Source organism: Cibotium barometz, chromosome 11 (assembly GCF_041138505.1).
Source record: "Cibotium barometz isolate CiBa-2024 chromosome 11, ASM4113850v1, whole genome shotgun sequence".
Lineage (NCBI taxonomy): Eukaryota > Viridiplantae > Streptophyta > Polypodiopsida > Cyatheales > Cibotiaceae > Cibotium > Cibotium barometz.
Window position 1 is genome coordinate 26,816,187 of NC_141056.1, and position 27,096 is coordinate 26,843,282.

The window sequence follows — 27,096 nt, forward strand, 5'->3', positions numbered from 1 at the left end:
AGGAAGCCTTGACATTAGCAGAAATCTACGAGGAGAAATATGCTCACATATGGCAAAGCAAAAGTGTAGCCACATGTTTTGCATCCATCTCATCCACATATGAAGGCTTCATTTGGACCGAAACTGGGATCTACTATCCCAAGATTGCCAATGGTGTATGGAAGAGACGGAAGGACAAATTTCAGATTTGGTAATGCCTCTTCCAAGAGTGCTATTGGTGATGGTGGGAAGCCTTCAAGTGGTACAACCAAGAGCAACATCATTAAAGAAGATCACATCAATGAGCTCAAGGCAAAGTGGTTGTGCTTCAAATGTGGAGAGAAATGGGGAAAAGAGCACTACAAGGTGTGTATAATGGGAAGAAGTACTCTTTGAGCATGATACTAATGGAGGTTGAAGATGAGGTGCTTGAAGAGAAAGAGGAAGGTAGTAGTGCCATTTGCCATGATCCCTAGGTGGACGACCATGATTGTGATCATGAGATTGATGGTGAGTTTCCATTTGATCCAGGTGGTTGCCATCATGAAGATTAATGTGGTGAGTTTCCATTTGATCCAGGTGGTTGCCATCATGAAGATTATGATGATGGGGTTACGTCTAATAGCAAGTGCTTTGCCAAAATAGTCCAAGACTACGCTATGTACACTCTCCTAATGACTCATATGCCAGATGCATGAGCAAAAGCACTTTGAGTATCAAAGCCAAAGTCAATGGTAGGGTGGCACATGTATTGGTGGAATAGTGTGGCAGCACTCATAGTTTTGTCAATCTGAAGTCATTGTGCAATCTCAAGTTGCATCCTATGGTTTCGGATACAATGCATAATGTGCAAGTGGCCAATGGGGCAAAAGAGGAATGTACAATGGTTTGTTATGATGTGGGAATTCGGCTTTTCAAAAGCTATACCTTGTGGACCTAATGGTGTTGGGCATGGGGCGATTGATATCATCATTTTGGATGTGATTGGCTATCCACACCTGGTATGTTTAATATGAATTTGCAGTAAGGTTTCATGAGCTTTATACATGGAGAAGAGTGCATCACATTGTGGGATTCATACAAGCCCAAGCTACAATTGATCAACTACACTAAGCTCAAGAGTGAGCTCATGAGGACTAGTTGCATATATGCATTACAGCTTTCTCATGATGATGCCAAGGATGGTGAGAAGAGGGTAATGCATGAAGACATGAACAAGATTTTGGAAGAGTACAAAGATGTGTTTCAAATGCCCAAGAGTCTACCACCAAAGAGGGTTGTGGATCATGCAATAGAGCTTGAACCGAATGTAAAGGCGGTGAACAAGCCTCATTTATAGAAATTACAGCATGGTACTCATGAATATTTGCCCAAATTCAAGCTTCAAAATGGTCTCATTTACTACAAGGAGAGGGTCTATCTGTTGCCTAGTTCAAGGTACAAACATAAGGTGATGGAAGAGATGCATTCCTCTCCTATGGCTGGTCATTTGGGCCTTTCAAGACCTTTGATAAGATACGGAAGAGTTTTTATTGGAAAGGGATGTGGAAGGACATACAAGATTATGTATTGAAGTGCATGCCTTGTTAACAAAACAAGGATCCCACACACAAACCGGGTGGTTTGCTATAGCCATTGCCTAGTCTCGAGTCTCGAGGGGAAGTGGATGCACATCTCATTGGATTTTGTCACGGGTCTTCCTACAAACCGGGTGGTTTGCTACAGCCATTGCCTATTCCCGAGGGGAAGTGTATGTACATCTCAATGGATTTTGTCACGGGTCTTCCTCACACAAAGAAGGGATGGGACAGCTTGTATGTGGTGGTGGATAGGTTGACCAAGGTAGCACATTTCATCCCTACAAAGGTCAAGTACACAGCATCAATTTGTGGAGTTTGTTTTTAAGTTGCATGGTATGCCTCAACAAATTGTGAGTGATCGAGATGCCAAGTTCATGAGTTCATTTTGGAGAACACTTTTTGAGATTTTGGGTACCAAGTTGACTCCTAGCACCACTTATCACTCGGAAACGGATGGCCAAACGGAGAGAGTGAATAAGTGGATGAAGACATACTTGAGGCATTATTGCCATGATACACAAAGTGCATGGGATGATTGGTTACCTCTTGCGGAGTTTGCATACAATAACACTCATCATGTAAGCATTGGTTTGTCACCTTATGAAGCATTGTATGGGTACAAAGTTAGCATGCTAATGGTGGTTGTCAAGCAAGAAGGGATCAATCCTAATGCAAGGAAAGAGGCCAAAAAGATGCAAGCATTGCTTCAACTATGTAAGGAGAATATCAAGAGAGAACAAGAAAGGATGAAGCACTATGAAGATGCCCGAAGAAGACCTTTGAAATTCAAGATGGGAGATTATGTGTTCTTGAGGATTCCAAAGTCAAGATATGGTTCTCTCAAGGGGGTAGTACGAACACCAAGCTAGCTCATCACTACTATGGTCCCTCTACAAGGTCATAAGGAGAGTTGGGGAAGTCGCATACCAACTACTACTTCCGCCAACCACACGTATACATGATGTTTTTCATGTGTCACAACTCAAGGCTTATGTGGGACCGGAGATGCAAGTGTTTGAAAAGCTACCACCTATGGATGAAGAGGGCATGATTGAATATGTATATCGGAGAGAATAGTGGGGCAAGAGAGAAAGGGTGCTTCACAATCGATCCATTGATGAATACTTGGCCAAATGGAGAGGATTGCCTCTTGAGGAAGCTTCTTGGCAACCCACTCCCATGTTAGAAGGGTTTGATGGGCTTTTGGAAGCATTTCATGCATGAAAATGGATGCCAAAGGAAGTAACATGCTTGCTATAATTTTATGTTATGACAGTTTTTGAGGTCCCTTGGAAGTATGCTATGTGCTCTCATGCACAAGATTAATCCTCCTTAATCTCTCTCCTCTCTTGCAAAGATGGGAGATCAAGTTGAAATGGTTGTGACCCAATTAGTAAATCAGGCTATTATGTGGAACACCAAGTTTTGGTCACATGACCATATCTATGAGTTTTATAAGATTTGGTCATTGAACCTAAACATATATAGACATATACATAAGCTCTCACAATTTAGGTCCGATGACCAAAACAAACGACTCTCCAATAAATATAAAATTTGGTAACATAACCAAATCTTTAGAGAATGCCGTAATGAAGATAATCAAACAAGGGAGATGTAATTAGGGTTATAGGACCAAATCTAAAGTTGAGGCCAAAATGAGGAAGACCAAGTTTACTTCACATGACCAGATCATTGTGCACTCTAGGAAGACCAAGTTTACTTCACATGACCAGATCATTGTCATGTTACCTAAGCATATGTGGTCATATACATAATCTTTCCATGTTTTGGTCTTGTGACCAAAATAATGGACTCTCTAGAAAATACCTCATTGATATCATGAAATGACTGTTACCAAATATGTAGAAGAGGATATTATGTGGAACATCAGGTTTTAGTCACATGACCATATCTATGTGCTCTGTAAGATTTGGTCATGAGACCTAGACAAATACATCATCATTCCATGTTTTGGTCTTGTGAACCAAAACTAATGGGCTCTCTAGAAAATACCTCATAGAGATCTTGCTGATAAGTTCAATAATATGAGGTCACAAGACAAAATCTTGGAGAATAGATAGACTAGGTCTCATTACCAAACTGATAAGTAACCAAAGACTTGATAATTCAAATAGAATAGCTTACAAGACAAGATATGGGAGATCAATTAGAATTATTGGTCTTATAAGTATTGAAAATAAATATGGATGATGTGCATTGTTTTCAAGTACAATCAATTGGTGGTTTTAGACTAAATCTCTGTAAAGTAGACTTTAATCCACATTTTTTATTTTTACTTGGTTTGGAGAAATAAAATGTCAAAAAGAAAGAGTTCAAACATAGAAGGCAGTTCAAGAATTGAGTTCATTGATGGAGTCAATGATAATATGGCTTGGACATGGCATATTGACTACCACAATATGGATGGAAAAAGTACAAAACACTTGTTTGTACTCAAGCCCAAAACAGACAAATATAAGAAAGTTAGTATGGTTGAAGGGATTTCAGAGAGTATTGTAGGAGAACAAGGTATTGCTTGTGTGCGCATAGATACGAAGGATTCAGCCAAGTCATATCTACTAGACACACTCTCTTATGAAGAGGCCAAGATGAAAAATGATGGTGATGATAACATGTTTGTTAGAGGCTAGAATATAGATGAAGAAGATGATGAGCCATTAACATAGCAAATCATTAATGCTTTTGGGAAAGTACAAGAATATCTCTCAGGGGTAGCAGAGGGAAGAAGCCAAAGAAGAAACAAACAGGAAGAGAACAAGATCAAGATAATCCAACAATCTTGAATGCATTGGTGAAGCCAACGAGAGAGACATCAGTGGTGGCATTTGGTGAGATAGCTATCACTGTGGACTATACACAAACAAAAAAGAAATTGATAAAGAAGAGCAATGAAGGGCGATCTGGTTTGGTGGCATATGAGCGCTTCTATCCATTTGGCTTATAGAAAACATTTTCCATACCAGTGAAGAACTGTGTTGCAGCTCTAGCAAAATATGTTTACAGAAGACTAAACATTGAACATGTAAAGAAGTTGGCACTTGACTTTGGTCTAAATTCTAGACCACCTACTACGTGTGCTGATTTGATGCCATTTGATGAGAAGTCTATGGAACCATTACAATTGGTGGACATGGAATAGCTTCAAAGTTACAAGTACTAGATCCTCTCTGGACAAAACTCAATATATGCTGCAAGGGTATTCACAAAGGGTACCATTGATGAATCACTGAATCAACGTAAGAGCTACTATGTGGAAAGAGCTACTAGGATACTGGTAGACTGCCCTCCATAGGAGAGTGTGGAGATATCGAGGATAGCCAATCTAGAGTCACAAAACATAATGAGATAATCTCCATATCAAGATAATCTTAAGCAAGTTTGTGATCAATGGATTGATTTTAATAGACCACCGAAGCCTCACCAAGGTCAAGTGAAGGGGAGTCAAGTACGATCTGAGTGGGATGTAAGTATATCAAATTTCCTTGATGTAATCGGTAGCTAGATATTAAAAATCTATTGGTGATCATATGTATGCTATAATGTTTTCCTATATTAAACAATAATTGGTTATTATTTGAACTCTTTAATCAAATATATGAAACTATAACAAAACTAAAAGATTTGGTCATGTGAGCAAATATAAGGCTTTGCAAGATTTAGTTATATGACTGGTATGATGGTAGACATTTGGCTAACAACGATAATATTTTTTTGTAATAGCAATTCATTCAACTGGCAAGAGTGGCCTTTGGTGACACTGTGGCTACAAAGGATGCACATATGATAATATGTGCTGATGATATGTTTCAAAAATGGATGAAAATCATGGATGGTTACTGTGCAGGTAGTCTACCACATCGTCTAGAAAATCAAGCACCACTCCCACAAAAGGTGTCCGTCAACCCACAACTCAAATGTTCAAGTGCTTGCAAGGACTAGATGAGGATAGTTTTAGAATCATTGACGATGAGATTTTAGAGTCAAAATTGTATTAGCAAAGATAAAATATGACACAGATCAAATGGACTTGGCAAGTAGGGCCAGACAAATGAAAGAAGATAAGGTGTTGCAAGAAGAGCTTGTTAAGGTATTTGAAGAGCAATCTATTGACAAGATTCAAAGGACATGGAGAGAATGCCAAGAATACTACAACATCACGATAGATCTCTATCACAAGATTGCCGGGTGTTGTGAAATATGGTTGAAGAACAGAATTGCACGTCAAGATCAAAAGGAGGAATTGCCAAAGTCAGTTAAAGGCTATATCCAGTGGATAACAGGTTAAAAGGAAGGAACAAACATCAACAATGATAAATATCCATGGAGTGTGTATCAAGTTGGGCCAAACATGGAGGAGGTAGAATTCTTAAGGAACCAATGGCTATTGGTATGGTGGTAGTGGATGCAGCATATGGGCTAGGTAACAAGCTTTGGAGGATGGACAGGTTTGAAAAAATGCTAATTGGATTGATGTGCAATGCTTGTGAACTAGTTCAATTCATCCTTGTGGAATTTGTTAATCTAGATCAATTATGGGCTCTAAGAAATGCATTGGAGAAGGTGGTACCACATGGAAATTGGTAACGTTGACTTCATACATGCCAATGATGAGAAATCACATGTGACAAGTTCAATGGATTCATTCATGGCACACATGTAGTTTTGAGTAAAGAGAAGGAATTCACAGACTATAGACGCTATCAACAAAGAACCCAATCTAGGCCTCATATTTTGGATGATGCAAAGGTTGTGTTAAGTAGCAATGATGAGGAGGATGATGATGATAGAAGTGATCAACCTACCAAAGAGCGTGTGCTATTGCAAAAGATGGAACATGCCATAAGTGAAAGTATTATAGCATTTTGCAGAGAAGATAAATGCATAGTTGATGTATTCACAGGAGGTAGAGCTGCAAAAATGGCATTAGCCAATAAAAGAAAAATAGTGGCTTTGGTGTCTAATGTGACAAAACTGAGGGAGACAAAAGCAATGCTATCAATATATGCTGAGATCCACCCTCACATTAGTTTGTGGGTTGGGATAAAAATGAAGGTGACAGTACAACCACTCGAAGAAAATCTAATGCATGATGGGTCTGGAGCTGAGAATCTACCTACATTGACAATTGAGAGTAAAGAGAAAATGTCAAGCTTTGCAGATCATCTACTAGAGGGTGTTCAATCAAGTGTCTGAAATGTGACATCCCTGTTCCCACCGAGCAACAGATTCGGGGTACTAGCAGCGGAAGTAGCACTTCTCGCGCGAGACAGGGGTCCCACATTCGGGGCCTCGTCCACGGATATCCGGACAAGAGACTAATCCGTCGATTTTTCCAAAAATCGGACTCGAAAAAACTTCTCTTACCCGGAAAGCACGGGCGATTCCACCACGATACCTTTTTACTCTAACGTAGTCAAGACCATTACTGATCAAGCTGATCCGATTGTACCTATAAAGATACTTGGTCAGATCAAGGAAGAAACTTGCACTTGGATCATTGGGATCAACGCTTTTTTTCCCATCAAAGAGGCACAGAGCCGTTGATTCCTATCCATAGAACAATTACTATCTGGGATTTACTTTATCTATCGTAATAACAGAAATTGAGTCTCGATTTACGGATCCATCAGTCCAGCCTAACCCCATCCAGTCCCATGGGTTAGCCAACCGCCCAACCACTGTAGTGATGGGATCCAATTAGGAATTTGGTTAGGTTTTGTCCCAGGTACCAAGGAAAAGAGTTCCCAGGCCCCCTAGCCGGATATTCATGCAAAAATAAAACTAGTCACCCACTTACACACCCAATATGAAATTGCCTTTTTCACAAATTCAATCAGTTTTAAAACAATCCTTTAATGAAACCATAGTATCACGGATCATAATCTTCCAAATTATCTGGTTGATTCTTAATTTTCCATCATTCCTTCATCAGAGTATCTATGGCATCATTGGCAACTAGAACGCTCACCACCTGTCCACTCAGGGGCCTTTTCAATAGTTCCTAGCCCATAATACTCAGCAAAATAATCACTTATAAAAATCCAGATGGACTCTCGTTGAAGATCAGCAAGATCAACCAACACATCCATATAAAGAGCCATGGACTCATCCATTGAAGACCAGCAAGGTTAATCAACCAGATCCTTGTTCCAATATCTTTCTCAACGCACGCGTGGGTATCCTAGGTGACCCAGAGCCCGAGCACCGTATGGTAAGCACCCTCTAGGATCCTTCGCGGTGACCTAGCGCTTCACTCATAGGCCGCTTCCTTGGTCCCTCATCCACCGTACCGAAAGCTCACCATTTTAATCGAACCGAGGCTGGTCAAGACCTCGGCCGACCTTGCTACGCGAGACGTCCTCCATTGACTCTCCGTCTCAGCAATTGCAACTTAATCAGTTAGGTCTCCATGACCTTAATCACAAGACGGTCAAAATGCTTCCCCAGCATTCTTGACATAAAATAGCCATTTACAAACAGCATTTACAAACAGTTTACAAATACAGTTTCTCTATTAACTCTCATTTTTCCACATTATCCCTCATCAATCCACATTGCTTATTCCACATTCCATTTATATGTGTACTCATCCCATCCCATCATTTTCCATCTCATCACTTCAGATTCCTTCACATCACATATCATATATTCACATCCATACATATATCCACATCCACATCCACATTCACATCCATACATCCACATCTACATCCATGCATCTATTTTCACATCCACATCTACATTCACATTCATGCATCCTCATCCATACATCCATATCTACATGCACATTCACACCCATACATCCACATTCACATTCACATATACATGCATACATCCATACATACACATCCACATTTACATCCACATTTTCACCCTATCACAACCCATATACATCTTATCCCATCACATACACTTCTTACCTTATCCCATACACATCCTATCACTTCTTAACTCATCTTATCACATCCTAACTCATCTCATATGCATCTTATCACATCTTATCACTTCCCATATCTTTTATGCATACCTCTATGCATGAAATTCAATTATGCTAAAAGTAACACTTTTATAATAAAATATTCATCTCTTATGCATACCTCTATGCATGAAATTCAATTATGCTAAAAATAACACTTTTATAATAAAATATTCATGTCTCATGCATACCTCTATGCATGAAATTCAATTATGCTAAAAAGTAACACTTTTATAATAAAATATTAATGTCTTATGCATACCTCTATGCATGAAATTCAATTATGCTAAAAGTACCACTTTTATAATAAAATATTCATCTCTTATACATACCTCTATGCATGAAAATCAATTATGCTAAAAGTAACTCTTTTATAATAAAATATTCATCTTTTATGCATACCTCTATGCATGAAAATCAATTATGCATAATATAAAAATTAATTTCTCTAGGCTTACAATGAATATCTTTCAATTAATCTAGGATGATAATTCCTAGAATATGGTAGGAAGTCCTCTTTTTATGCTTTGAATGAAATTATTTTATGCGTAATTTTTATAAAAATTTTGCCATAGCTCCGCTGCTATGACTGATAAATCTCAATTTTTCTAAGGGATAAAGCTTATCATTAAGGAAATAATTAGAATGATCCCTAATTGGATCATTAATCCATAATGGATTGAATCATCAATATACATAAACTAAAAGCATAGAAAAAAGCCATTAATTTGACCTCAAGTATAGATTAATCTTGGATTAAGGAAAAACTTTATGAAAAGCTTCATTTGGATTGAGAATGGGTCGACTATGACCATTTCTTGAGTGAGAGAGAGAAATTACATAAAAACCATTTGAATTAAACATAAATGGAAATTTATGTAACTCTTAACTATCATTAATCAATTAACTTCAATAGCGTTCATCAACTTATGTAACTCTTCACTACCATTCATCAATTAACTTCAATAGCATTCAAAAACCATTCCAATTAAGCTTCTCAAGCTTGAGAGGGGTTGAGAAGAGAGAAACATTGAGAAATTATAGAAAAGATCAAAATTCACCACTTACTTTACAAATTGCTTGATTCTTTGTTCACGGTAGAGGCCCCCAACCAATCAATTGGTTTAGTATGTTGATGGAGCTACCAATGGGGATTGAAGAAAGAGGAAAGCTCTAATTTCTTACAAATTGGAGAGAATTTTAGAGAATAGTAAATATTAGTATTATTTCAGCATAGTCCTAGAATAGTAAAATTTTCCTCCTTTTTTTTCAAAGGACTCATGTTCTATTTATAGGAGAGGGAGGCTCTAACCAAGGCTAACTGATTTCTAGAATTTTCTAGATTCAGTTTGGTTGAATTTGGACTAGATTTGGACCTAGTTTGGTTCCTTTTTTATTCGGTTTGGTTCCCTTTTGATTTGGTTTGGTTCACGAGAGAGGAGAGATAAAAATATCACATTATTTTTTAGTTTAAAACTCATTCAAGCATGTGAAATATGCACCTCCTTTAATGGACTCCCCTTCCTTACATATGTGTTAAAAATGGAATGATTATACCCAAAATATCTCATATTTTTAATATTGCTCATAGTTTTTTTACTAATAAACCTTGTACATTTTTAACTCTTCATCTTATGTGAGCATTTACTCATTTTTGGATACTCAATTTATCTCATTTTTTTGATATTACTCATAGTTTTTTACTAATAAACCTTGTACATATTCAACTCTTCATCTTATGTGAGCATTTACTCATTTTTTGGATACTCAATTTATCTCATTTTTTTGATATTACTCATAGTTTTTTACTAATAAACCTTGTACATATTCAACTCTTCATCTAATGTGAGCATTTACTCATTTTTGGGTATCTTCTTTTACAAATAGGATTTATCTCCTCCCTACACATGGATTGATGCTATTGGCCCATAGGAACCTTAATTGGACCATAATCCGAAAGTTTCTGAAAATCTAGACCCTTAGGCTAAGGTCCTTCATATCCATTTTCAATTAATTCTAATTGCACATTGGAAAGTTCTTTTTGAATTTCTGTTTTAGGGGAACATATTTTAATAAGATGAGATATTTTTCTATCCAAAAATATTCATAATCTAAATATTCTCTCTCTAGAATATTTTCTCTCTCTCTATGCCAAAACAGGCAGAGACAAGATCTCTTATATTTCAGAAAAGGGAATTGATTACAGGGGAATATGCTGGACATTTTGAGAGGCTGGGGAGGAATCTTACATTCACTCCCACTTGAAAAACGCGAGGTGTCCTCATCTCGCAAACTTGGGATAATTTCGCAAAATGCACGAATATGAGACTTAGAGAAAAATTAATTAAGATTAACCACAAAAAAAGTCTCAAAGAGAGTAAGATTCGAGATAAGAACAAGATTTAAACTTTATTCATTCTTGAAACATATACAGTAAAGATAGAAGAACTCTTTACACTTCCATAAGCCCGTCCATCATATGATCACAAAAGCAGCACTCACAAGCTGCGCACGTATAAGGTAACTCATCTATGGGAATAATTCTGTTGGTTATTGCCGCACCTATCTCAGTGGTATGAGGTGATCTAACAAAAGGACCTCTGAGAGGCAAGCCAAAAACGGGGTAAAGGCATATCTTCTGATGAGGAAGAAAACACGCCAGTAAGAAGACTCGCTCAGAAAACCCAAGATGCCTTGATCTCATGACGCAGTAGAATCGGGGACCCAAACACAAAGCTTCAATAACCATGGCCAAGCAAACATTGTTACGAAAGTGCTGCTGACCCCAGGCTGTTACCCTAGTTATGTCTTGATAGGTCCGCCATTTGGTCTGAGCTACAGAAGTTTCCAAGTGAGGAAAAAGTGAGCGCTCATACTGTTCTATAAAATCTTTCTTCACAGACTCGCTTGCGTCTTGAAGGTGAGAAATCATCATGGATAAAACTAATTCCTGTTGCCAAGCCATGAAGGAGATTAAGAAGAAGGGAGATCGATGGAAGTAAGATTACTGTGAGCGACAGGTAAAAGTTACGACTTATATAAAGGAAGGAGCTAGCGTAACTTAGAAGCCAACGGTATCTTGTCTCACTGAAGTTTTACCGTCTTTCCATGATTTGGGTTTGGCACATATTTCTATGAAATACATTAAGAACTTTGAGATGAGGAGGTAAAAGAAGCTTGTAGGCTAAGTCACCTTCTTTCATTGAATTCAGATATAAGGCTCACAATATCTGGGGGATAACTTCTTATACTCCCCAAGAGATAAAGAACTTCTTTTGGGCCGTACTCGAATGAAAACCAAAACCTTGGTATCCAAAACACCGATTTTCACTTCTGAACTCATTGTTCTGAATCCTTAAATCAGGCATGACTCTTGAGAAGTATTCTAGGGAAAGGGTCTTCCTTTTTTAAACAGAATCTTTCTTTTATTTTATAGAGGGAATAATTATAAGATCAAAAAGAGAGATTCTTACTCTTGTATACCTCGAAGGCTGGGGAGGAATCTTACATTCTACCCCACTTAAAAAAGTGCGAGATGTCCTCATCTCGCAAGGTAGAGGACAACTCTTTTTCTGAAGATCCAATTTTATTCTGGGGTTCCTTACATTCTGGTTAACCTAACAGAATACTAGGATAAATATCCCTTATATAGAACTCATCATTAAATAACAATTCATTCAGATCATATCATTCATATCTTTAACACAATAATGGTCCATTAGACCGAAAAATTTCTTTCTGAACATTCCTCCACGGAAATTTCAGTCAAGTAAGTCCTGAATTTGTCATCCCTTAACTTGATCTACCGGTCAAGTGTTAACAGTAACAATTTGACAGCACAACCCACTAATCTCATAGTGATTTGCTGAAATCATTATCATCATTCTAGTTATGAATATCATCATAGGGACTCATCCCATTCATCCTCATTATGGTTTCGTTCAGATTATTATATTTCAACTAAATTTCAGAAATCATCATTTTTCAATCAGAATTTTCAATCAAAATCCAAATCAATTCATTAATTCTCAAACAGAATTAAAAATCATATCAACCACATTCGAAATCATCATCTGGATAGCATTAATGCTTATAATTTCAAGTCTTAGATTTACTCGTATATACTGTCAGTAAAGAGCTGCAGTTATACTCTCGGTATATACGGGTAGTCACGGCCCTTGGAATTATAAGGTAAATACCATCATGTCTAGGCCTCAAGCAAGTCAGGGATTCTATATAATTGCGGTACTTCCATCTGAAGACCCAATTACCGAATTTTAGTTTGAATATCAAATTGTATGACTTATATCACACAATTACAACCTTTTTGTGTTTCTTGATAAATTTTTGACATATTTGTCTTCTCAGTTGATCTTCATGAGCCAAATCGCTCTGATACCAACTGTGAGATCCCTGTTCCCACCGAGCAACAGATTCGGGATACTAGCAGCGGAAGTAGCACTTCTCGCGCGGGACAAGGGTCCCACATTCGGGGCCTCGTCCACGGATATCCGGACAAGAGACTAATCCGTCGATTTTTCCAAAAACCGGACTCGAAAAAACTTCTCTTACCCGGAAAGCACGGGAGATTCCACTAGGATAACTTTTTACTCTAACGTAGTCAAGACCATTACTGATCAAGCTGATCCAATTATACCTATAAAGATACTCGGTTAGATCAAGGAAGAAACTTGCACTTGGATCATTGGGATCAACGCTTTTTTCCCCATGAAAGAGGCACAGAGCCGTTGATTCCTATCCATAGAACAATTACTATTTGGGATTTACTTTATCTATCGTAATAACAGAAATTGAGTCTCGATTTACGGATCCATCAGTCCAGCCTAACCCCATCGAGTCCCATGGGTTAGCCAACCGCCCAACAACTGTAGTGATGGGATCCAATTAGGAATTTGGTTAGGTTTTGTCCCAGGTACCAAGGAAAAGAGTTCCCAGGCCCCCTAGCCGGATATTCATGCAAAAATAAAACTAGTCATACCACTTACACACCCAATAAGAAATTACCTTTTTCACAGATTCAATCAGTTTTAAAACAATCCTTTAATGAAACCATAGTATCACGGATCACAATCTTCCAAATTATCCGGTTGATTCTTAATTTTCCATCATTCCTTCATCAGAGTATCTATGGCATCATTGGCAACTAGAACGCTCACCACCTGTCCACTTAGGGGCCTTTTCAATAGGTCCTGGCCCATAATACTCGGCAATATAATCACTTATAAAAATCCAGATGGACTCTCGTTGAAGATCAGCAAGATCAACCAACAGATCCATATAAAGAGCCATGGACTCATCCATTGAAGACCAGCAAGGTCAATCAACCAGATCCATGCCCGGTTTCACAAAACAACTCTTACTCCTTGTTCCAATATCTTTCTCGACGCACGCGTGGGTATCCTAGGTGACCCAGAGCCCGAGCACCGTATGGTCAGTACCCTCTAGGATCCTTCGCAGGTGACCTAGCGCTTCACTCATAGGCCGCTTCCTTGGTCCCTCACCCACCGTACCGGAAGCTCACCATTTTAATCGAACCGAGGCTGGTCAAGACCTCGGTCGACCCAACTACGCGAGACGTCCTCCATTGACTCTCCGTCTCAGTAGTTGCAACTTAATTAGTTCGGTCTCCACGAACTTAATCACAAGACGGTCAAAATGCTTCCCCAGCATTCTTGAAATAAAACAGCCATTTACAAACAGCATTTACAAACAGTTTACAAATACAGTTTCTCTATTAACTCTCATTTTTCCACATTATCCCTCATCAATCCACATTGCTTATTCCACATTCCATTTATATGTGTACTCATCCCATCCCATCATTTTCCATCTCATCACTTCAGATTCCTTCACATCACATTTTTTTACTAATAAACCTTGTACATATTCAACTCTTCATCTTATGTGAGCATTTACTCATTTTTGGATATCTTCTTTTACAAATAGGATTTATCTCCTCCCTACACATGGATTGATGCTATTGGCCCATAGGAACCTTAATTGGACCATAATCCAAAAATTTCTGAAAATCTAGACCCTTAGGCTAAGGTCCTTCATATCCATTTTCAATTAATTCTAATTGCACATTGGAAAGTTCTTTTTGAATTTCTGCTTCAGGGGAACGTATTTTAATAAGATGAGTTATTTTTCTATCCAAAAATATTCATAATCTGAATATTCTCTCTCTAGAATATTTTCTCTCTCTATGCCAAAACAGGCAGAGACAAGATCTCTTATATTTCAGAAAAGGGAATTGATTACAGGGGAATATGCTGGACATTTTGAGAGGCTGGGGAGGAATCTTACATTCACTCCCACTTGAAAAACGCGAGATGTCCTCATCTCGCAAACTTGGGATAATTTCGCAAAATGGACGAATATGAGACTTAGAGAAAAATTAATTAAGATTAACCACAAAAAAAAGTCTCAAAGAGAGTAAGATTCGAGATAAGAACAAGATTTAAACTTTATTCATTCTTGAAACATATACAGTAAAGATAGAAGAACTCTTTACACTTCCATAAGCCCGTCCATCATATGATCACAAAAGCAGCACTCACAAGCTGCGCACGTATAAGGTAACTCATCTATGGGAATAATTCTGTTGGTTATTGCCGCACCTATCTCAGTGGTATGAGGTGATCTAACAAAAGGACCTCTGAGAGGCAAGCCAAAAACGGGGTAAAGGCATATCTTCTGATGAGGAAGAAAACACGCCAGTAAGAAGACTCGCTCAGAAAACCCAAGATGCCTTGATCTCATGATGCAGTAGTATCGGGGACCCAAACACAAAGCTTCAATAACCATGGCCAAGCGAACATTGTTACGAAAGTGCTGCTGACCCCAGGCTGTTACCCTAGTTATGTCTTGATAGGTCCACCATTTGGTCTGAGCTACAGAAGTTCCCAAGTGAGGAAAAAGTGAGTGCTCATACTGTTCTATAAAATCTTTCTTCACAGACTCGCTTGCGTCTTGAAGGTGAGAAATCATCATGGATAAAACTAATTCCTGTTGCCAAGCCATGAAGGAGATTAAGAAGAAGGGAGATCGATGGAAGTAAGATTACTGTGAGCGACAAGTAAAAGTTACGACTTATATAAAGGAAGGAGCTAGTGTAACTTAGAAGCCAACGGTATCTTGTCACTGAAGTTTTACCGTCTTTCCATGATTTGGGTTTGGCACATATTTCTATGAAATACATTAAGAACTTTGAGATGAGGAGGTAAAAGAAGCTTGTAGGCTAAGTCACCTTCTTTCATTGAATTCAGATATAAGGCTCACAATATCTGGGGGATAACTTCTTATACTCCCCAAGAGATAAAGAACTTCTTTTGGGCCGTACTCGAATGAAAACCAAAACCTTGGTATCCAAAACACTGATTTTCACTTTTGAACTCATTGTTCTGAATCCTTAAATCAGGCGTGACTCTTGAGAAGTATTCTAGGGAAAGGGTCTTCTTTTTTTAAACAGAATCTTTCTTTTATTTTAGAGAGGGAATAATTATAAGATCAAAAAGAGAGATTCTTACTCCTGTATACCTCGAAGGCTGGGGAGGAATCTTATATTCTACCCCACTTAAAAAAGTGCGAGATGTCCTCATCTCGCAAGGTAGAGGACAACTCTTTTTCTTAAGATCCAATTTTATTCTGGGGTTCCTTATATTCTGGTCAACCCAACAGAATACTAGGATAAATATCCCTTATATAGAACTCATCATTAAATAACAATTCATTCAGATCATATCATTCATATCTTTAACACGATAATGGTCCATTAGATCGAAAAATTTTTTCTGAACATTCCTCCACGGAAATTTCAGTCAAGTAATTCCTCAATTTGTCATCCCTTAACTTGATCTACCGGTCAAGTGTTAACTGTAAGAATTTGACAGCACAACCCACTAATCTCATAGTGATTTGCTGAAATCATTATCATCATTCTAGTTATGAATATCATCACAGGGACTCGTCCCATTCATCCTCATTGTGGTTTCGTTCAGATTATTATATTTCAACTAAATTTCAGAAATCATCATTTTCAATCAAAATTTTCAATCAGAATCCAAATCAATTCATTAATTCTCAAACAGAATTAAAAATCATATCAACCACATTCAAAATCATCATCTGGATAGCATTAACGCTTATAATTTCAAGTCTTAGATTTACTCGTATATACTGTCAGTAAAGAGCTGCAGTTATACTCTCGGTATATACAGGTAGTCACGGCCCTTGGAATTATAAGGTAAATACCATCATGTCTAGGCCTCAAGCAAGTCAGGGATTCTATATAATTGCGGTACTTCCATCTGAAGACCCAATTACCGAATTTTAGTTTGAATATCAAATTGTATGACTTATATCACCACACAATTACAACCTTTTTGTGTTTCTTGATAAATTTTTGACATATTTGTCTTCTCAGTTGATCTTTATGAGCCAAATCGCTCTGATACCAACTGTGAGATCCCTGTTCCCACCGAGCAACAGATTCGGGGTACTAGCAGCGGAAGTAGCACTTCTCGCGCAGGACAAGGGTCCCACATTCGGGGCCTCGTCCACCACGGATATCCGGACAAGAGACTAATCCGTCGATTTTTCCAAAAACCGATTTCGGAAAAACTTCTCTTACCCGGAAAGCACGGGCGATTCCACCAGGATAACTTTTTACTCTAACGTAGTCAAGACCATTACTGATCAAGCTGATCCGATTATACCTATAAAGATACTCGGTCAGATCAAGGAAGAAACTTGCACTTGGATCATTGGGATCAACGCTTTTTTCCCCATGAAAGAGGCACAGAGCCGTTGATTCCTATCCATAGAACAATTACTATTTGGGATTTACTTTATCTATCGTAATAACAGAAATTGAGTCTCGATTTACGGATCCATCAGTCCAGCCTAACCCCATCCAGTCCCATGGGTTAGCCAACCGCCCAACAACTGTAGTGATGGGATCCAATTAGGAATTTGGTTAGGTTTTGTCTCAGGTACCAAGGAAAAGAGTTCCCAGCCCCCCTAGCCGGATATTCATGCAAAAATAAAACTAGTCATACCACTTACACACCCAATAAGAACAGATTCAATCAGTTTTAAAACAATCCTTTAATGAAACCATAGTATCACGGCTCACAATCTTCCAAATTATCCGGTTGATTCTTAATTTTTCATCATTCCTTCATCAGAGTATCTATGGCATCATTGGCAACTAGAACGCTGTCCACCACTCAGGGGCCTTTTCAATAGTTCCTAGCCCATAATACTCGGCAATATTATCACTTATAAAAATCCAGATGGACTCTCGTTGAAGATCAGCAAGATCAACCAACAGATCCATATAAAGAGCCATGGACTCATCCATTGAAGACCAGCAAGGTCAATCAACCAGATCCATGCCCGGTTTCACAAAACAACTCTTACTCCTTGTTCCAATATCTTCCTCGACGCACGTGTGGGTATCCTAGGCGACCCAGAGCCCGAGCACCGTATGGTTAGCACCCTCTAGGATCCTTCGCAAGTGACCTAGCGCTTCACTCATAGGCGGCTTCCTTGGTCCCTCATCCAACGTACCGGAAGCTCACCATTTTAATCGAACCGAGGCTGGTCAAGACCTCGACCGACCTTGCTACGCGAGACGTCCTCCATTGACTCTCCGTCAGCAGTTGCAACTTAATCAGTTAGGTCTCCACGACCTTAATCACAAGACGGTCAAAATGCTTCCCAAGCATTCTTGACATAAAACGACCATTTACAAACAGCATTTACAAACAATTTACAAATACAGTTTCTCTATTAACTCTCATTTTTCCACATTATCCCTCATCAATCCACATTGCTTATTCCACATTCCATTTATATGTGCTCATCCCATCCCATCATTTTCCATCTCATCACTTCAGATTCCTTCACATCACATATCATATATTCACATCCATACATATATCCACATCTACATCCATGCATCTATTTTCACATCCACATCTACATGCACATTCATGCATCCTCATCCATACATCCACATCTACATGCACATTCACACCCATACATCCACATTCACATTCACATCTACATGCATACATCCATACATACACATCCACATTTACATCCACATTCTCACCCTATCATAACCCATATACATCTTATCCCATCACATACACTTCTTACCTTATCCCATACACATCCTATCACTTCTTAACTCATCTTATCACATCCTAACTCATCTCATATGCATCTTATCACATCTTATCACTTCCCATATCTTTTATGCATACCTCTATGCATGAAATTCAATTATGCTAAAAGTAACACTTTTATAATAAAATATTCATCTCTTATGCAACCTCTATGCATGAAATTCAATTATGCTAAAAATAACACTTTTATAATAAAATATTCATCTCTTATGCATACCTCTATGCATGAAATTCAATTATGCTAAAAAGTAACACTTTTATAATAAAATATTAATGTCTTATGCATACCTCTATGCATGAAATTCAATTATGCTAAAAGTACCACTTTTATAATAAAATATTCATCTCTTATACATACCTCTATGCATGAAAATCAATTATGCTAAAAGTAACTCTTTTATAATAAAATATTCATCTTTTATGCATACCTCTATGCATGAAAATCAATTATGCATAATATAAAAATTAATTTCTCTAGGCTTACAATGAATATCTTTCAATTAATCTAGGATGATAATTCCTAGAATATGGTAGGAAGTCCTCTTTTTATGCTTTGAATGAAATTATTTTATGCGTAATTTTTATAAAAATTTTGCCATAGATATAAATCTCAATTTTTCTAAGGGATAAAGCTTATCATTAAGAAAATAATTAGAATGATCCCTAATTGGATCATTAATCCATAATGGATTGAATCATCAATATACATAAACTAAAAGCATAGAAAAAAGCCATTAATTTGACCTCAAGTATAGATTAATCTTGGATTAAGGAAAAACTTTATGAAAAGCTTCATTTGGATTGAGAATGGGTCATGACTATGACCATTTCTTGAGTGAGAGAGAGAAATTACATAAAAACCATTTGAATTAAACATAAATGGAAATTTATGTAACTCTTAACTATCATTAATCAATTAACTTCAATAGCGTCCATCAAATTATGTAACTCTTCACTACCATTCATCAATTAACTTCAATAGCATTCAAAAACCATTCCAATTAAGCTTCTCAAGCTTGAGAGGGGTTGAGAAGAGAGAAACATTGAGAAATTATAGAAAAGATCAAAATTCACCACTTACTTTACAAATTGCTTGATTCTTTGTTCACGGTAGAGGCCTCCAACCAATCAATTGGTTTAGTATGTTGATGGAGCCACCAATGGGGATTGAAGAAAGAGGAAAGCTCCAATTTCTTACAATTGGAGAGAATTTTAGAGAATAGTAAATATTAGTATTATTTCAGCATAGTCCTAGAATAGTAAAATTCTCCTCCTTTTTTTTCAAAGGACTCATGTTCTTTTTATAGGAGAGGGAGGCTCTAACCAAGGCTAACTAATTTCTAGAATTTTCCAGATTCAGTTTGGTTGAATTTGGACTAGATTTGGACCTAGTTTGGTTCCTTTTTGATTCGGTTTGGTTCCCTTTTGATTTGGTTTGGTTCAAGAGAGAGGAGAGATAAAAATATCACATTATTTTTTAGTTTAAAACTCATTCAAGCATGTGAAATATGCACCTCCTTTAATGGACTCCCCTTCCTTACATATGTGTCAAAAATGGAATGATTATACCCAAAATATCTCATATTTTTAATATTGCTCATATTTTTTTTTACTAATAAACCTTGTACATTTTTAACTCTTCATCTTATGTGAGCATTTACTCATTTTTGGATACTCAATTTATCTCTTTTTTTGATATTACTCATAGTTTTTTACTAATAAACCTTGTACATATTCAACTCTTCATCTTATGTGAGCATTTACTCATTTTTGGATACTCAATTTATCTCATTTTTTTGATATTACTCATAGTATTTTACTAATAAACCTTGTACATATTCAACTCTTCATCTTATGTGAGCATTTACTCATTTTTGGGTATCTTCTTTTACAAATAGGATTTATCTCCTCCCTACACATGGATTGATGCTATTGGCCCATAGGAACCTTAATTGGACCATAATCCAAAAAATTTTGAAAATCTAGACCCTTAGGCTAAGGTCCTTCATATCCATTTTCAATTAATTCTAATTGCACATTGGAAAGTTCTTTTTGAATTTCTGTTTCAGGGAAACTTATTTTAATAAGATGAGTTATTTTTCTATCCAAAAATATTCATAATCTGAATATTCTCTCTCTAGAATATTTTCTCTCTCTATGCCAAAACAGGCAAAGACAAGATCTCTTATATTTCAGAAAAGGGAATTGATTACAGGGGAATATGCTGGACATTTTGAGAGGTTGGGGAGGAATCTTACATGAAACATCCAGTATTATTAGGTAGCTTTTTGTTCATCGTCAGTTTATATTTGAGAGCAGTTAGAAATTTGGAAAGAAAGTCTTTTTGAATTTGAAGTAATATTATTTTGTTGTTCAGTTTGTATATGGGTGTATACTTGTGTTTTTAATACATTGGAAATAATAATTTGTTTAATTGTTAAGTGTAATCTCTTAACTTTACACTGTGCATGAACTTCATTTCCTCTCATAGTAAGACTGTTAAGCAAACAAAACTATGCTCTCAAAAATATTATGAAATATTTGGATTTAAGATTACAGTCAACATGGGTCCTTTGCCTTGATGGCTCTGAGACCATATCTAAAAACCAAGAGCACGTTATTTTGGATAATAAAATAGATGTTGTTCACAAATTTGGTCATGAGACCAAAACTTGAAGAAAACATGATACAATAACTCTATAATCTATTTTAAGGGCAAGCTATGTAAACAATGTTTTGAAAGTAGATTTTATGTTATGTGCACATACCCATGTTAAGTTTGTGAGTGGATTTTAGCTTCGTGCCTTGTGAATTTAATTCCATGGCCAACGATGAGTCTTTGGAACAATTATGTTAAAAGGTCTGTTTTTGTGTGAAACAGATAATATCTTAGCAACACACATACGGGATAACCTAAAAGAGAAAGAATCAAATGAAACTACACCAAAGATGGCTATTATCTTCGATCTGAATAGAGTTGCTTCACCAAATCAAACAAATATACAAGCTTACGTTGTGGCAATCAATGGATTGTTCTTCGTCCACAATGCATGGAATTTTTGGATGCATTGTTTATGAGGTTCCATGTTGGAATATGGTCAACTGCAATGCAAAGGAATGTTTTTACTATAGTGCAACCTTTGCAAAAACATGCAGGAAAATAGTTGCCATTTTTCATGGTGTGGGGCCAAGAAGAGTGCTATATATATGACTGTGAGAAGATTTATAGGCATGATAAGATGGGGGTTGAAGCAATGTTTAAACCTCTCCTAAAGTTTTGGAGCCAGTGGGGTGGTCATTGCTTCATTGAGAGAACCGTGCTCATTGATGAGAACCCTTATAAGGGTTGCTTAAGTCCAGCAGGAAATTGTATATTTCCTTCATCGTTTGATGTTGATAATGGGGATAACATTTTGACAAAACACTATATTCGTGAGTTTGGGAATTTCCCAACTCCCATTTTTTGAATGCTAAAAAGGTGGGACTTGGATAACATGCCTATAAGTTTTTCAAAACCATATCATGTGACTTATTGTTGGAAAGCGCTTGGAAAATGGAATCTAGTGAGCTATAGAGCGCTCAATTTGGAGTAACGGTGTTCAAGTTATGATTAATCCAAAGATTTGACCACATGTTTCAAACTTATGGGAAATTTCCATATTCCCCAATATGGTGTTACAAAAGATCTATTACAGTATTTGCTACATTTAGATATTACCAAAGACATGTAAGATGTCATAAACTTCAACAAGTATGGACAAGAACCGGTCCAGTATGGGCATGCACTATTTGAGCATTTTCGAACGGGTGATACGAGAATGGGATGAGATGAACAAGCACTATAGTATAGATGGAGGACATGATGTTACTTCAAGCTCATCAAGCAAGCAGACTCCACTAGATCACTCTCAAGAACATGCAACATGTAATCAACTAACAACAACAAGTACAATTCGTGCTCCACCTGTTTATCTAAGTAATATACAGTTAGTGATGGTACAAAGAATCCCTCCAACTAGCACATTAAAAGACATGGAAGCAATGCACTATGCGACAAAACTAGGGTATAATAAAAAGTTTATCGTGGGAGTTGCAGCTAAGAGTTTTATATTACAACTACAACAGTACTACCATCATCACACAAAGAGCAACTAGGTTTATTTTTTCCTTCCCACTATGTATATTAAGGCTTTAAATTAGTATGCTTGTAACATTAATTTAAACTGACTCCATTGAAGTTTTCCCTTTGTTATTTTTCATAGGCGTGAAGATTTTACAGAAACTAAAGCCAGTATGTGAATATAAAATCAAATGGGATGATCTGCGAGACCACCACATTTGCCTATCAAACTCGAAGAGATCTTCTACATAAAAGATGTGGCCTATATAGTGAGAACTTCATTAATTACCAGGAGCTGGCCTAGGATTGTTCATACACTCAAATGTGGAAGCTAGAAGGACATTATTGCACTATGGTGGCTTAAAATATTTTCATGCTGATTGGTTAGTGTAAGATTCCTCCCTCCAGCTTTTGAGGTGTATAGGTGTAAGAAACTCCCTTCTGATCTTGTAATTATTCCTCTCTTTGAAAGAGAAGAAAGATCCTGTTTTACCTTGTTTTGGCCTGGAGAGAGAAAATGTCTAGAGAGAGGTAATCCAAAATTGAGATATTTTTGGATATAAAAATTCTCCTAGTGTCTAAAATGGTTTCCCCTGAAAACAAAAATTCAAAAAGAACTTTCCAATGTGCAATTGGAATCAATTAAAAATATGTATAAAGGACCTTAGCCTAAGGGTCTAGATTCTCAGAAATTTTTGGATTATGGTCCAATTAAGGTTCCTATGGGCCAATAGGATCAATCCAAGTATGGGGAGGAGATAAATCCAATGAATAAAATAAAATACCCAAAAATGAGTAAATGACGACATAAGATGAAGAAGTTGACTGAGCACAAGGTTTATTAGTTAAAAACTATGAGATATTACTAAAAAAATGAGATATTTTGGTATAATGATACATTTTTGACACCTTGGTAAGGAGGGGGGGATACTTCAAGGAGGTGCCTATTTCACACATGTGGTGGAGTTTTTAACTCAAAAAATTTGTGATAGTTTTATCTCTCCTCTCTCCTCTCTCTTGGATCAAACCAAATCAAAAGGGAGCCAAACTAGGTCCAAATCTTGTCTAAATTCAGCCAAACTGAACCTGGAAAATTCTAGAACCTAGTTGGACTTGGTGAGGCCTCCCTAATAGATCCTTAGTCTTTTGTAAAAAAATTTGTGAACTATACCATGCCAGTATTACATTAAAATAATGATATTTTTTATTATCTCTTAAAAATCATCTACTTTTGGAGAGATTGGAGCCTCTCTCTCTCTCTCTTCAACCATCCTTGGAGATTTTCTTTCAACACACTAACCAATTGATTGGTTGGGGGCTTCTTCTAAAAAGATAGAGAAGCAAGCAAAAGCAAGAGGTAAAGTGTAATTTTATGGTTTTTCTTTCTCTACTATTATCAATGTTTTCACTTCTCAACCCCTCTCAAGCTTGAGAAGTTTCTAAATTAAGTGTTTATAATGCAAATCAAGCTTTTCTTAAGAGTTGTAATGAATAATTAAGAAAAGTTTACATTTATGCTTAATTAGGATGCTTTTTATGTTTATCTCTCTCTCCCCCAAAGAATGGTCATTCCTATGACCGATTCTCTATTCAATTGATGCTTCTCATGGAGAAATTCTCAATTCACAAATCAAACTCTAGGCTTGTGAAGTTAGAGGTTAAGAAAATAGTTTTTATACTTATATGCTAGTAAATTATGGTAATCTTATGAGTTAAATCCATAAATTAGATTTAAGGTTAAAAGATAGTTATACTATCATAATTATATTACTAAGTCTTATTCTTTTCAAAAATATTAAAAATTGTCAGTAATAGCAGAGCGGAGCTATGGAATTTTTTTTTAGGAATTGATACATAACGTAAAAAGAGGACTTCCTACCATATTCTAGGATTAAATATCCTAGGCTAAAAGAATGATTTTCATCACATTCAATGAAAAACTAATTTTTAAGGTTTATGTATAATTAAATAATTAAAAAAAGAGAAAATTATGGTAATTTTATTTAAATGATAAAAGAGGAATTCCCATGACATTTGGAATTAAATCATTTAAATAGGAAGAGTGAAATTCTTAGCATATTGGAATTAACGAATATTTTATTTAAATTTAAAGAGGAATTTCAGATAAAATTTTTTTATGCATGAGAAGTATTTAAATGATAAAAGAGGATTTTCCATGATATTTTGAATTCAATCATTTAAATAGTAAAAGTGAAATTCTTAGCATATTGGAATTAATGGATATTTTATTTTAGATAAATTTATTTTATGAGAAATATTTAAATGATAAAAGAGGAATTTCCATGACATTTGGAATTCAATCATTTAAATAGTAAAAGTGAAATTCTTGGCATATTGAATTAATGGATATTTTTATTAAAGAAAAGAGGAATTTTAGATAAATTTTTTTGATGATAAAAGAGGAATTCCCATGACATTTAGAATTCAAGCAATTAAATGTAAAAAGAAGAATTCCCATGATATTTGAGATCCAAGAAATTAAATGGAAAAAAGAGAAGTTTTTAGTACAATTCAATTTATGAATATTTATCAAAAGTGAAAATATGGGTAGAATTGATTTTTGTAAATCCCATGAATTCTTTTATTCAAAAGAGGAATACTGAATATAATTCATTTGAGAAATTGAGAAAGAATATGAAAATATTTGTTGAGAAAAAGAACCTTTACCTAAGCTAAACAATAGGCAGAAATTTAGAAAAAGTCTCATTATCGGTATCGAAGTAGGAAAAACTACTAAATGGGAATAAGATGTGAATGGGATGCGATAGGGTGTCAATGGATGTGATAAGATGAAAAGGGGATGTGATAGGATGTGAATAGATGTGATAAGATATAAATGGGATGAGATAGGATGTGAATAGATGTGATAAGATGTAAATGGGATGTGATAGGATGTGATAAGATGTAAATGGGATGCGATAGGATGTGATAAGATGTAAATGGGATATGATAGGATGTCTATGGATGTGATAAGATGTGGATGGGATGTGATAGGATGTGGTGTGATGAAAATGAATGTGGATGAGATCTGAAGTAAATGGATGTGGATGTGAATGATGAGATGAGAATGAGATGAGAGGATATGTGAAAGGGTGAGATGGGAAGTAAATGGATGTGGATGTGGATGTGAAAGAATGTGATGTAAATGGATGTGGATGTGTATGTGAAAGAATGTGATATAAATGGATATGGACGTGTATGTGAAAGAATGTAATGTACAGGGATGTGGATGTGAAAGTGATGTGGATGTGGATGAGATGTGATGTGCTGAAAAGAGATGTGGATGTGGATGAGATGTGATGTAAGGGGATGTGGATGTGAATGTGATGTAGATGTAAAGAGATGTGAATGTGATGTGTATGTGGATGAGATGTGATGTGATGTAAAGAGATGTGGATGAAATGTGATGTGATGTGAATATATGTGGATGTGAAGTGATAGATGTGAATGTATGGATAGATGTGGATAGTCATGCATGTGAATGATTGGATGGATGTGGATGAATGAGATGGGATGTGTATGAATGAGATATGATGTGGATATGATGTAAAGTGGATGGAATGAATGAGATATGATGTGGATAGATGTGGACGTGATGTAATGTGGATAGAATGTATGTGATGGAATGGGGATACAATGAATGTGATGAATGTGAATGGATGTGATGTGATGTGAGTCGGGATAAGTGTGAAAGGGTGAGATGTGATGTGACATGATGTAAATTGGGATAGATGTGAATGGATGATATGTGATGTGAATGGATGTTCACGATGTGATGTGAATCGGGATAGATGTGAATGAATGAGATGTGATGTGAAGTGGATGTGATGTGATATGATGTAAATTGGGATAGATGTGAATGGATGATATGTGATGTGAATGGTTGTGATGTGATGTGATGTGAATCGGGATAGATGTGAATGAATGGGATGTGATGTGAATGGATGAGATGTGATGGGATGTGAATCTGGATAGATATGAATGAATGAGATGTGAGGTGAAATGGATGTGATGTGATGTGGATCGGGGTAGATATGAATGGATGAGATGTGAATGAATGTGATGTGATGAGATGTGGATATGGGTAGATGCGAGTGGATGAGCTGTGATGAGTATAAATGTGGAAAGATGTGATGAGATGGAAAATGATGTGATTGGATGAGAATGGATGAAGGACGA